Raw genomic sequence first — 12,573 nt, forward strand, 5'->3', positions numbered from 1 at the left:
AGCAGAGTTTATCTCATTTTGACCACTTTTGCTGTAAGTCTCCTTAGTTCCACCTCTGTGTGTCAGATGGTGCTGGAGTTTACATCAAATGTGTTCAGTTTTCTAAGATATGTGAGATGGTAGAGTGTACAATTCCAATTATTCCATACGACCAATTTCCTCAACAGCATAAGGGAAAAATACAAATTGATTAAACGGAACAACATTGCCGTTACTTTTTAGTCATTTAACAGATGCTTCCATCCACTTTTCTTGACATACATGTATTTATTGAAAAGGTATAGCCTGGCTATTGCCAGACCAAGCTCAATCCTAAATTGCATATTGGTCAGGGATTCCTCCAGGTAGACCGCAGACATTGGGGCTCAAATCCCAGTACCATTTTGGCTGGTAGACCAACACCCATACCAGTCTAGGCAACTCTTACCCGTCACCCCAACATTAACAAACAACAAATAAATCTCTATTTTATATTGAATTAGTAATTCAATATGTAAATATAGTCTTACCTTGTGTATTTGGTGAAATAACCTCATGATAACTTATCATGACCCAAATCCTAATGTCCCCATTCACTTTGAAACATCTGCTGTCGGGGTTTCATACCAGTCCACATCAGCTGGTAAGCCGGAAGACCTCAGTAGCACCACTAGCGAACAGCACGTAGTCCTTCCAACTTCAAACACCCCTTCTGTTCTCACCTGTAATCTGGCCCCCAAAACTCCTCTGTACTTTGGAGGTCACAAATAAAGTGACATCACATGAGTTATCCAGCCGGCCTCCGGCTGTATGTCAGCTAGTGATCTCCAGATGTTTAGTCACCAGTAGAGTGACCAGAGGTCATAAGGAAACAGGGCCTACTCTTAACACGGATACAGTAAACCAGCTCTGGACAAGAGGATATAAGGAAACAGGCCAACCTCCTGATACAGATACAGTAAACTACCTCTGGACCAGAGGATATGAGGAAACAGGCCTAACTCCTAACACAGCTACACAAAATCCGCTAGCGAGCTCCGGGGTATCGAAGAAACATCACAAAAGTATTTTAAAAGATGCATCGCCCTGTGGAATATGTGCGTGAACCTCGACACCGATAGGGTACCGTGTGAAATTAGGGTCTTAAAGGAATGGCCTGTTTGCCATGGGAAACTGTCCGTATTTATCACAGAGGCTGTCGTTTAAAGTAAGAATAAGCAGTTAAAATATCTGGGTCAGTGTTTTGTGAGATAGTGCTTACGCAGAGAGACAACCGTGCCATTCATCATATACGAAAGGGAGGAAACACGCCGTTTTTACTGATTTTTCTGTCCTATTTTAGGTACATTCTCAGCTGCGGGAAACTGTGTGTGCATTATTTACACATCTACATTTTTCAGTGTCTCTCTCTCTGTTTTTGTCACACCTGCTTTACTTGACCTTTATTCCTTTATCGTTTTCAATATTTTTGTTCCATTTTAGATGTCAGACATCAAATAACTTATTTCCCTAAGAAATTTCAGAACTCTTTAAACACAATTCCCAATGACTCTGTAAACATTTTTTTTTTCACTTTTATCCAGTCATAATGCAAATCAGTACGATTTTGGTTTGCTTACTGTTAACCTTTGTATCGTTACCAAACACATAGTCCTGTTGGAACTTTTGTTTTCGGCTTAACTAATTATGCGTGGACTTGATAAGAATGTGATGAAGCTTCATTTTGATGCCTCAGGTATCGTGGTTTCTGGCCAGGCATGACTCGCACAGTGGTAGGGTTCAACACAATTGTTTATTCAGATGTAGCGCCCTTCTAATTTGATTAAATGGGGTTTTCCTGCATGTACAATTTATACTAAATTGTCACTAATGTGGGCCTGAAGTTGTACTGATACTGTTGACATGTATCTGGTTAATTTGGGGAAGTTTGTGTTAAATATAAAAAACGTCCTATGTTTTAAAGAGCCCTTGATCCCCTCAGTTTATTTTTATGGGTTTGGATTTGTTTAGGCAGGTGTCAATCATTTTATCTGTCATTGGGGATTAACCTGTCGGATTGTCGGAGGGGCGGGGTATAACAAAAAAAAATCGGGGAATGAGAGAAAAAGAAGCTGTGAGGAGAAGCTGAAGAGACTATGTTATGTCGGGGAAAGCTTAAAGTTAACTTGAAGAACAGTTATACTATTTACCGTTTGCAACCGGGTGTTTGCGTGAGTGTTTGTTTATTTTGTTAAAATTGTAAACGTCTAAAGCGTGCTTTAGAAGTGCGGCTTTTTGCTAAGGGGCTGACGCAGGCCAGATCCAGGTCAAAATTCTTTCTGTTTTTGGTTTGGGCGGAATGGTAAAGAAGCCATGCCTATAGGGTCTGATTTATCTCAGAACCAAGTAACTTTATAGGGTGTTGTCTTGACCACTCTGTGCAGAAGCAGAAACTATCAGAACTGGTGTTAGCACTATGAATGTACAAATGTGTCCAATGACAAGACGAGGCATAGAATAAATGAATTATATCTAAGGCGGAGGCCTAAATGAAGTCTGTGTATAAAGTTACCAACTGTTACTGTTGCTCAGACAGACTATAAATTGATAATACTACTTTGTTAATCCCAGATGGGAAATTTTTGGTTTAATGTTACCATGGCAATGTTATAACCATGTTAATGTTGGCAACCTGTTCTATCGAAACAATCTACTGGTTGATTTTTTTGCCTTTTCCCTCAGATGCCCCATTGAAGAGCGGGTATACTTAACTAGATTAAAACAAATCTAATCACAGAGACAGCGCAAATTAGATGTAGGCCTTTTTTTTTTTTTTTACCATATTTGTGACCACTAACTGATGGTTTAATTTTAGTCTTTCTGGTGCTTCCATGCTGATGATGGACTAATTGCTGTCCTGCAGACAAATATTAATTAAACCAAATTAAACAACTTGTAACAATAAATACTGATTAAAACTGATTTTCTACACCACTTTAATCTGTATTTATAACATACGTAAAATTGAATAAAGTAGTGATGAAAATACCGAGTTGTTATTAGCCTGCCACTCATTTACAAAAGGGAACATTATCTGAGAAAAAAAAAGTGTTTTGACTGAAACAGGTTTGCCTAACATTAGTGAATAATAACACCATTACTGATGGCTAAACAAGGAAAGTAAAAGTATATTTCATTTGAACAGATTGCTTGAAATCTGACCCATAGAAAATATTTGCAATGTTAATGTTAATAGAAGGGGACTAGCATCTCTTTTTTTTGGAGGCATTGGTTTGGCTGTTGTTTTTCACAATGAGGAACACAGTTTGCTCAGAAACAGATGCCCGCTTCCCACCGGGATGCCCGATGCTGCTTTACAGGCGCCTCTTTAAAACAAATCCCTATTTATCAGCCTCCCACTGCTAATGAGAATATATTCCTCATGAATGTTTTGTGTGAGAGATGGTGTATGGGAGATCAGCGATGGTAGAGCTCTCTACGGTGGCCTGCATGGGCCAAGTGGGGCCACAAGAGCTATAGTGGAAAGCTGTTTAGTCTTGTTGGGTAAAACTGTTCCAGAAGTCTCCGGTTTAGAAAGAGAAGCCCATAGCGATGGTTAAAGGAATATCTATGTCGCTGAGTTACAGCTCGGGGGCTTAAGGTTAATCACACAGAGCCCTAAAACAACATTTTATCACACAGTGATGGAAATAAAACAACACGCTTTGTTGTTTAGCGTACTCGATTAACGGCATGAAGTGCGTTTGCGATTTGTGTGTGGGTGTGTGTTTGTTTTCCTAAATGATCCAGGTATGTATAATATGATCTCTAGATGTATGCTAAAAAGAATAGCAACTAGACCTCCTGTTCGCTTTTCAAACTCATTTGTCCTGTTTCACTGTTTCAGTTTTACCATTTGTATTTATATGCAGATATAATGAGTAAATGCTGATACTCTTCCCTTCTTATATCCCTGGCCTGGTAATTTTTTGTTGATTTTACTTGTTTTATTATTTTTCAAACTCTTGATGAAATGCTTCGATTTTAACTTTCGGACCCTTTCTTTCAGCCTTTAACAAACGTCCAAATACGTCTGTCTCCACGTGTATTTTACATGATTACTACCTCCAAAACAATCCTTCGTATCAGAGGAGGAGTTTATTGGCAGGCTGCATGATTGTAGGCTTGTTGACAGGTAAAATACATCCTGCATGCCGCCTACAAAGAAGGCTCACTGTCAAAGAGGACATGGATGTGGAGTTTTTCAATTTTAACTGTTCAGAGAAAGAAAAGCCAGCTTTTATCCGCTCTGCCACATTACTTGGCAGACCGAGATTACAGTGGATCTAAGGTTTAAAATTCCCTTAGAAAAACAGCTAAAGCACACACAGATCACTTTGTTTCACAAACTTGCCGGCAGAATGTGTCTGTTGACAATAATAATGGGAAGAAGTCTCCTGTCTATAACTCATGTTTGGCATTGGTTGCATTCCAATTCCTCTTTTGGCGACTGCATCTAAATTGCAGAGACGCTGTAGGAGGATTTATTTCCATCTGAGGTCAGACTCCCCACCTTGGTAGAGACATAGGATCAGGACATCAACAAACAGACTGCTGTAAGAAAGTGGATTAGACTGTGATCCATCAACATTAGGTAAACGCTGGAACCAACCATCTGTCTGTGAGGGAGGAACTCAACCACCATATGCTGTTGGCTTATTCATATTCATTCACTGGCGATTCTCCTGATTTTCAAGTGCGATAGAGACGTCGAGAAATGTAATCTCTCTCTCTCTCTCTCTCTCTCTCTCTCTCTCTCACCTGTTCTCTTTCTGGTCTCCACCTATTGAGCACCTGTCTATCACCTGGTTTATACCTGTTTTTTTACCTGGGCTCCAACTCGTCTTCACCTGGTCCTCACAAAGTTCTCCCCGCCCCGCTCAATCCTGCCTCTACAGAGTAGATAACTTCTTTAGGAAGTTGGATTTAGAGCTATAGAATTCATCATAAAGTATAGTCAGCAAATATTAGCAGTTATTCGCTATATATCTCAACTAAATCTCCACTATCCTTTGGAAAAACAAAAGTTTTTCAGTATTTTTTGTTTCAAAGCCTGGAGCTGTGCAGGTCCTTTGGTTAAATTTTTCCATGCGGTCGAGATGACGGTTTGTTAGAATTTATTGTCTCTGAAAGCAAGCCATTGTCCCTTGAGGAAAAGCAAAAAAAAAAGGCATTTCAATGCAATGGCAGATTTCTAGACAAAAAAAACCCACTGAAAACACTTTTGAGACTATGGGTTGGCTTGAGGGGGGAGAGGGGGGCTGGCTATCGGGAAGGTAATCAGGTTTTCAAGATGCTCGAGCAGATTGACAAGTCTGTTAGCAGTCAATCTTGGCAGCTGACAAATCACTTTTTAAATGATCCTGTTGTTTTTTTGACTGCTCTTCTCCGCCAACACAATGTGGGTAAAGCATCGATGCTTAGTTCAAATTAGTAGCACAGAAGTTGCAAATGCAGATGAGACAGTCTAGCCTGGGTTGAATAATTATGAACAACTTTTATTACCAGTGTTGACTATGAATAAAAGTTATGCTTGAACATATAAATCAAATGATGAGAAATGGAATGATTAGACTTTCACCATTGGCAGATGAGCCATGGAACGGAGACATGTGCATGAGCGTCTGGAACCCAATTGAGATGTAGATTGCGTCCGTGCGTGCGGCCACACGTGCATGCGTGACAGAGCAGTGTGTTTGACAGAAGTGAGAGCACTATTGTTAGACGTTGGAGAGGGGAAGGCAGCGGAATACCGTACGGAATTGTTGTCTCTTAAAGAGTCTTTAATAATCCAGCAGGCCAAAATAATACACACTAAAACCTTCAGGTTTCATCACCTTACTCAACCTGAAAAGTAACTGAAAATATCGTACATACAAGAGACAAAAGTCCAACAGAAAAACATTCTCCAATTGAGCAACATTTTCCAATTGGAAGCAGTGCAGTGGCAGGTCCTTTGGTAGATTGGAAGAATAAGGAACCGGTGAGAAGCAGACGTGGTTATTTATATGGCCAAGTAGTGCCGACCATGATTAAATAATTGATTTTGAATTCTCACGTGAGGTGCGTATAGAGACGCGCTCCATTATACGGGGCGCGGTAATGTTTTGATTGATGGAGGTAACAAAGCGGGGGGTGTCTTGGCGCCGGCTGCGTGATCCTGCTCCCTGGGGCTGGGCGCGGGCACTGGACCCGCGAGTGGCCGTGGCTTTGCCCCGAGATTGCGACAAGCGGTGCTTTGGCGTTCGGAAAACCTTCATGAAATATCTCCTTGAATCTTAAAACTTAATATTAAACTCCATTTCAACCAAGTGGCACTGATTATCTTTTTTTGGATGATCTTTTGCTCTTTCCTCACATCGGCGGTGTTCTCTCCCTCTCTCTCTCCACTGAACAACAAGTAAAACATGGTAGACAAATAATAAAGGGAATATATGGGGGGAAGGGCATGAGGGCAGGTAAAAAGGATTTGAAGAGAGAGAGACAGAGGGAGAGCGAGGGAGAGAGTTGGTGGATGAGAGAGAGGACAGCGGACAGACAATAAACACTTCCCCTCATGTGATTTGGCCTTGGTGTGAAAAGGAGTGGGCTGATTGGCTGTCTGGCGTGGGCATATGACCCATCAGTCATGATGGGTTTGTTTTTAGATTTCCCTCACATTGCCTTATTGTTCACTCAAAGACGGGAAGCAACGAGATCTTTGACTCAGAAAACCCAGCACATAAAAACACGCTTTTAGTCTTTTGTCCGTGCATCCGTGCGCGAGTGTGTGTGTGTGTGTGTGTGTGTGTGTGTGTGTGTGTGTGTGTGTGTGTGTGTGTGTGTGGATAGAAGTGTGCGGGGGTGGGTTAGGGCTCTACGTCTATGTACTCTATGTAAAATATGCAGTAGAGATGTTGGCTTCTGATTTGCTGGTTTTCTTTAGCTGTTGACCGAGAGAAAGTCCAATACTTGCTGTGATTCTAGTATGCCAATGCAGAAAACATTTTTGGAAACCACCAAAAAAAAAATACATTCTGGAAAACGCAAATATAGGTGAGGTTCATGTTCCTTTATTATCCCCCCCACAGAGTTCAGTAGATGATTTAAGATGATATGCAGCTTGAAGTAGATACATGGCATATATGGGGGGGATTGAGCTTTTGTTATTGAAGAGGAGATGGCTCGATCCGTCAGCTAAGACGACCTGCATTTAAAGCAACGCTACGACATATCACATCGAATTAATTGTGCATGCTGTTGTTCGGAAACCCAAGACGCTTTTTCCCTTTGGAAATTCTTACCAAAACATGATATGGAAGGAGGTGTCCGGAAGCAACTTGGTTCAATCTTACAGTGTCATCGGTCTAGCGATCAATAACGGAAGGATTCAAACCCTCAAACCATGACGCGCTGCAACGTACCGGGAACCTCCTCAGTACTCACCCTGGGGCCTCCGTGGTGTGTGTGTGTGTGTGTGGAACCAGGGGCTCCAATTAGAAAAGTTATTAGTTCAACACTGCTCTGAATTCACCATATGACATCGGCTGCAGATAGCTCTGGATGGCTGGATGCCTCCATTTTGTGCTTGGCCAGGTTTGAGTAATAGAGGCCTTTTGATAGAATCTACTTATGTTGTACGTGTGTGTGTGTGTGTGTGTGTGTGTGTGTGTTAGTATCTCACTTTCTCATAATTTGTATTCAGTGTGTTTTCATCTATATTTAAATGAATATATGCATGTTTATCTCAGAATTCCTCCTGCTGAGGATCTTTGTGTTTTATAATTTGTACCTTTGTGTGTGTAGGGGTTAGAACTGTAAAGGGATCACAGTATTGCTGTCTTGACAAGTCAAGTGAGAGATGTCTAATGTAGCACTTATCCTCATAGTTTTGTAGATGTTTTAGAACATGCTCGATAAGGCCCAGAAAAAAATAAATGACAAACATGAAAGTTTAAATAGAACCATACACAGCATTCCCATGACTGCATGTAGCCAACATATGAAAATGTGTGGTTCAGTGATAAGACTGTACTCTTCATGTTGCTGACACAAAATATATGGCTCAGTGGACAGAAAGCAAATCTAAAACTGTTCACTGCGATCAATACTATAGATGTAAAGGGTAGACCTTTTCTTTAGACATGGACAAAATTAATATTTTCTTGTATTATTTAGGAAAGCTATATGCGTACAACTTCCTTTGGTCTCTCATGTCGGTCAGCAAATATTTTTCTCCCCCCTTTTCATATCGAATACAAAGATTGGCGGGTGGTTTGATTGACAGCGGTGAAGTGAACAAAAGACACCACCCCCGTATATTTCAGCTTTGTTCAAACAATCAGCATTCCCCCATCTCGCCCACTTTTGTAGGCCCTTCAGAATCTGGAGAATGTGTGATCTTGAGTCAACTCATAGGGCACTGCCCTGGTGCGGCTGTTTGACTCTTGGACAGAAGGTAATTGGTTTTGATCCAGAGTATCCACAGTCTTACCCTTTAGCACAATGGCAGAGTCCACCATACCTTCTCCTTAATGACCTGTATCTGAACTCACTTTAAGTCTGGTTGGATCAACGTGTCTAAATGACACAAACAAAGAAAAAAGCCTCACTTCCAAAGAAGCCCCTAATCATATTGAGGTAACCCCAACCACTGCCACCCGAGAAAGCTTAGCACACCGTCGTAGAAAAGCCGAAATCCCACTCAACTCGACTCCACCTCTCTCCCCAAACTAAAGTGAACTGAAGTGAGAGGGAGTCCAAGTAGCTGTCGAGTTCCACTCCTCAAGAGTTGGGGAGTTTGCGAAGGTAAACTTTGTGGACAACTCTGGAGCCGAGCTGCACGGCGAGATTGGCACGGGCCTCGGCTCCACACCACAGACTCCTTTCTCTTCTCTTCATTTTGTTTTTCCTTAAGAGGGTTGATTTCCCCCCCCCCCCCCCCCCCCCGCGTGCCGCCGCCACCGCCAGTCCCTGCACCCCTAGAGGGACATGGCGCCCGGGTCTTATCTGCGCATGGCACATTTTCCTCTGGGGAAATCTGCCTGTGCCACCTTGGGCTCTGCTCTTAAGTGAGGAACAAGGGGAACATGGCTGCTCTTTGTCTGCGTCCTGTGTGCCTGTTCCAGGGCTAATCACAGAGGCAAAGCACCCACCTGACCACCACCACCACCAGCACCACCTTCTGGAGCGCCAACAGACACTTTACCTGCTGCTGCCATCTGGAAGCGCTCTCATCCACCTGCGTCACTCACGCTCTCTGTCTCTCGGTCTGTCTCGCTCTCTGGCTTCCTCGGTCTGTCTCGCTATCTGGCTTTCGCTATGTCTGTCTGACTCGCTTTCTTGGTTCTCTGAGTTTTTCCTGTCTCTCTCTCTCTCTGGCACTTGTATTTGAACTTTTTATACTCACAGGCAAAAACTATATTGGGGTGACGTATTCTCTCTCTCTCTCTGCCCCCCAAACCTCCTATTTATATAATTTGTTTTATATTCTGACTCAAAAGACAAAAGGGTGGAATATTCTGGGTGTTTGACAAATTATAGCGATACATTACATTAGTTTCTGCTGAATTTTTATTTTGCAACTCTGTATGTGAAATTGAACTAACACTGTTGGAGGTGAAGCGACAACATTTGCACTATTCCTCTCTGTCTGTCTTGCTTCTGTGCCTCTCTCTCGTCATCAGGATGTTGAAAGAAAATAGCTCATGTTCTCTTGACTCAGGCTGCTATTTAAGTTGTGTAAATGTCTATTTCTCATGAGTGATGTGAAAAGTATATTGAAGCCTCACTGAAGTCTCCTTCCAGCAATCTCTCTTAATTGTTAGAATTATCGGATTAAGAAGGGGATAGTGGCGTTTATTGGATTAGTGCAGGGACACCTTCCTCCTCCTTTCCCTCTCTTTTCATATGGTCCTTTCCGCCACAATTTTCAGTTCACTGTCTCTCTCTTCTTGTCTTTCTCTCTCAAACACACATACACTCATTCTCTTATTGCGCTCTCTCCTTCACTCTCCCTCTCTCCTTCTCTCTCTCTCTCTCTCTCTCTCTCTCTCTCTCTCTCTCTCTCTCTCTCTCTCTCTCTCTCTCTCTCTCTCTCTCTCTCTCCATCCCCCTCTCTCTCTGTCTCCCGCCTGTGTGCACAGACCAGAGTATATCTGTAGCGTATGGAGGCAGATCAATAGCAGGCGAATGGAGAGAGAGTGGTCTATAATCTCCCTCACCCATGTAAGAAAGTACATTACTGCCACTACAAAGCCTGTCAACCAGACTGCGAGATGTGAATTATTGAATGGATGCTGGTTTTATTGGGACCCATTCAAAAAAGGACAAACATAAATGATGCAGTTGCTCCGGCTACCCCCATGAACAAATTGTATTTCCCTTAAAATAAGAGGCTTGGTTCTTTAATCGGGAAAGTATGAAGCATATTCTGGGATGTGTGTGTGTGTGTGTGTGTGTGTGTGTGTGTGTTGCAGAGGCTGAGTACATTTTGAAGAGAATATTGATTTGAGATATTCATCTTTTGACCATTCAGTGATCCCGATGGATGGATTCTCTCTCTCTCTCACTCTCTCTCTCTCTCTCTCTCTCTCTCTCTCTCCCTTTCCACCACCACCTCAGGCCTTGAACTTTGACCCCTAATGGTGTGTGTCTGCACCATTTAAAAATAAAATAAAAAACAGAGGTTATTTTCCGTTCACTAAATCACAAAATTTACCGGCGGTGCGAGGATGTTGCCATGGCGCCCGTTGTGACCACGCCCGAGGGAGGTCGGGGTGTGTATTTGTGTGTGTGTGTGTGTGTGTGGGGGGGGGTGGGTCAAACTTGCTTCCTCACTATTTACGACGCTGTATTGTGTCTCCCAAGCCGACAGGGTCATGCCGAGGTCACACATTAGCGACTGTAAATGGCCGCATTCTCACCCTAACCTTTGACTCAGACTGGTAATTCCCAAGATTTTTTGTCTCTCCCAGCTGCAGACGCTGGTCTCGCATCCCATAATACTTCATTACCAGCATGTTCGCCGTGACCCGCAGCCCATTTACCGCAGACCGCAGCAGCGGGGGTGCTGGAGGGTTGCCGTGGAAACGCATCGCAAACAAAAACATAACCAAAACAACAGAAAACGCTGGGGCTTATTAAATAGACGGGACAAAGTAATGGGCTACTGATCCGGCAGGAAACATCAGTTGTGAACATCCTGTGTCGTCTGGTCTCTGTCTCACTCAGAGTATCGTCACTGTCCGTGGTGTGTGTTTTTTGAGAAGTACCTTCTGTGTGTGAAACTTGCTGAGCCCAGCTCGGGGTTTACTTGAATCATGATTGTTCATTAAGACTTTAAGCTTTTAACACCATCTCAATAAAGTTCATGACACTTCCCAACTTCGAACATATTTTTCTATATTTATATCACATACAGTTAGTGAGATGAATGAGACTGTCTTTTTCACTCTTATTTTCTATTTAATGTATTCTATATGAAATGTCATTCATATTTTTATTTATTGGTTTGCACTGTCTAGAAAGATTTTGTAAAGTGAAAATCAAGAATATTTCTACTACTTTAAAATCTACACTATTCTTGTATTCTTGTATTCATGTTTATGTCAACCACTGTTTTTCTCTACCCTGGGGTGTCCCAAACCTCTGGACAAAGGACTAATTTGACTCTTGATCGGCTCTCAGCCACGATATCGGTTATACCACAGTCAGGGCAACTACCAGAAACCTCTGCAGAGTTCCTGTGTATGCAGATTAAATTAGAGAATATCTGGGAAAGCCAAGTTAATGTTGCGTCAATGTTAAACAAGACAACTAACAATGCTTTTGTGGATTAATTGACAAACATCTACAGACCACTGTTGTGTACTGTTGGATATTGCCGTTGCTCCTAAAAAAATCGGCAACCTAAAAATAGCCAGCAAGTTATGCTGCAGAAATGCACCCATACAAGCGCCGCTCAATAGCATACATATGCATATGTATCTCAGAGAAATCAATAGGGCAGGATAAAAGTTTACAATATTAAAGTATTGCATTATTGATATGAAGGGCCAAATCCTCCATGCTCATCTGGCCTGTAAGCAAAGCTTCCAGTTATTTTACATAAAGTACGCCAGGAGAGCTCTGACCTTTGTGACCTTTAACCTCCGGTGGGAATTCTCTTAGCTTGACGCCTTTGATAAGACTAGATCATCTGAAAACATGAGAGAGAGAGAGAGAGAGAGAGAGAGAGAGCGCTAACCCTTATATATTGTGTTAGACAAAATATCCTTTCGGCAGGGAATCCAACTATATTTCCCTTTTAAAAGATTGGTAAAAAACAAATCAACTGTGACAATGAAGATTGTGTGAAGTGTGGGGCGGGGCGAGAAGAGTAGAGAGATGTTTGTAGACAGTGATTTGAACCTAATCGCTAAGTGACCCCTCCTCCTCCTCCTCCTCCTCCTCCTCCTCCTCTCTGCAGAGCCGTTTGACTTCATCTCCTTCCCTTCCCCATCGCCCTCTTTAGTCACCGCTTCAATTAGAGTTTATGATCACACAGCGTTCCTGAGACCATCATTCTTTTGTGTA

The sequence above is a fragment of the Pollachius pollachius genome (genome assembly GCF_949987615.1).
Source record: "Pollachius pollachius genome assembly, chromosome: 10".
Taxonomy (NCBI): Eukaryota; Metazoa; Chordata; class Actinopteri; order Gadiformes; family Gadidae; genus Pollachius; species Pollachius pollachius.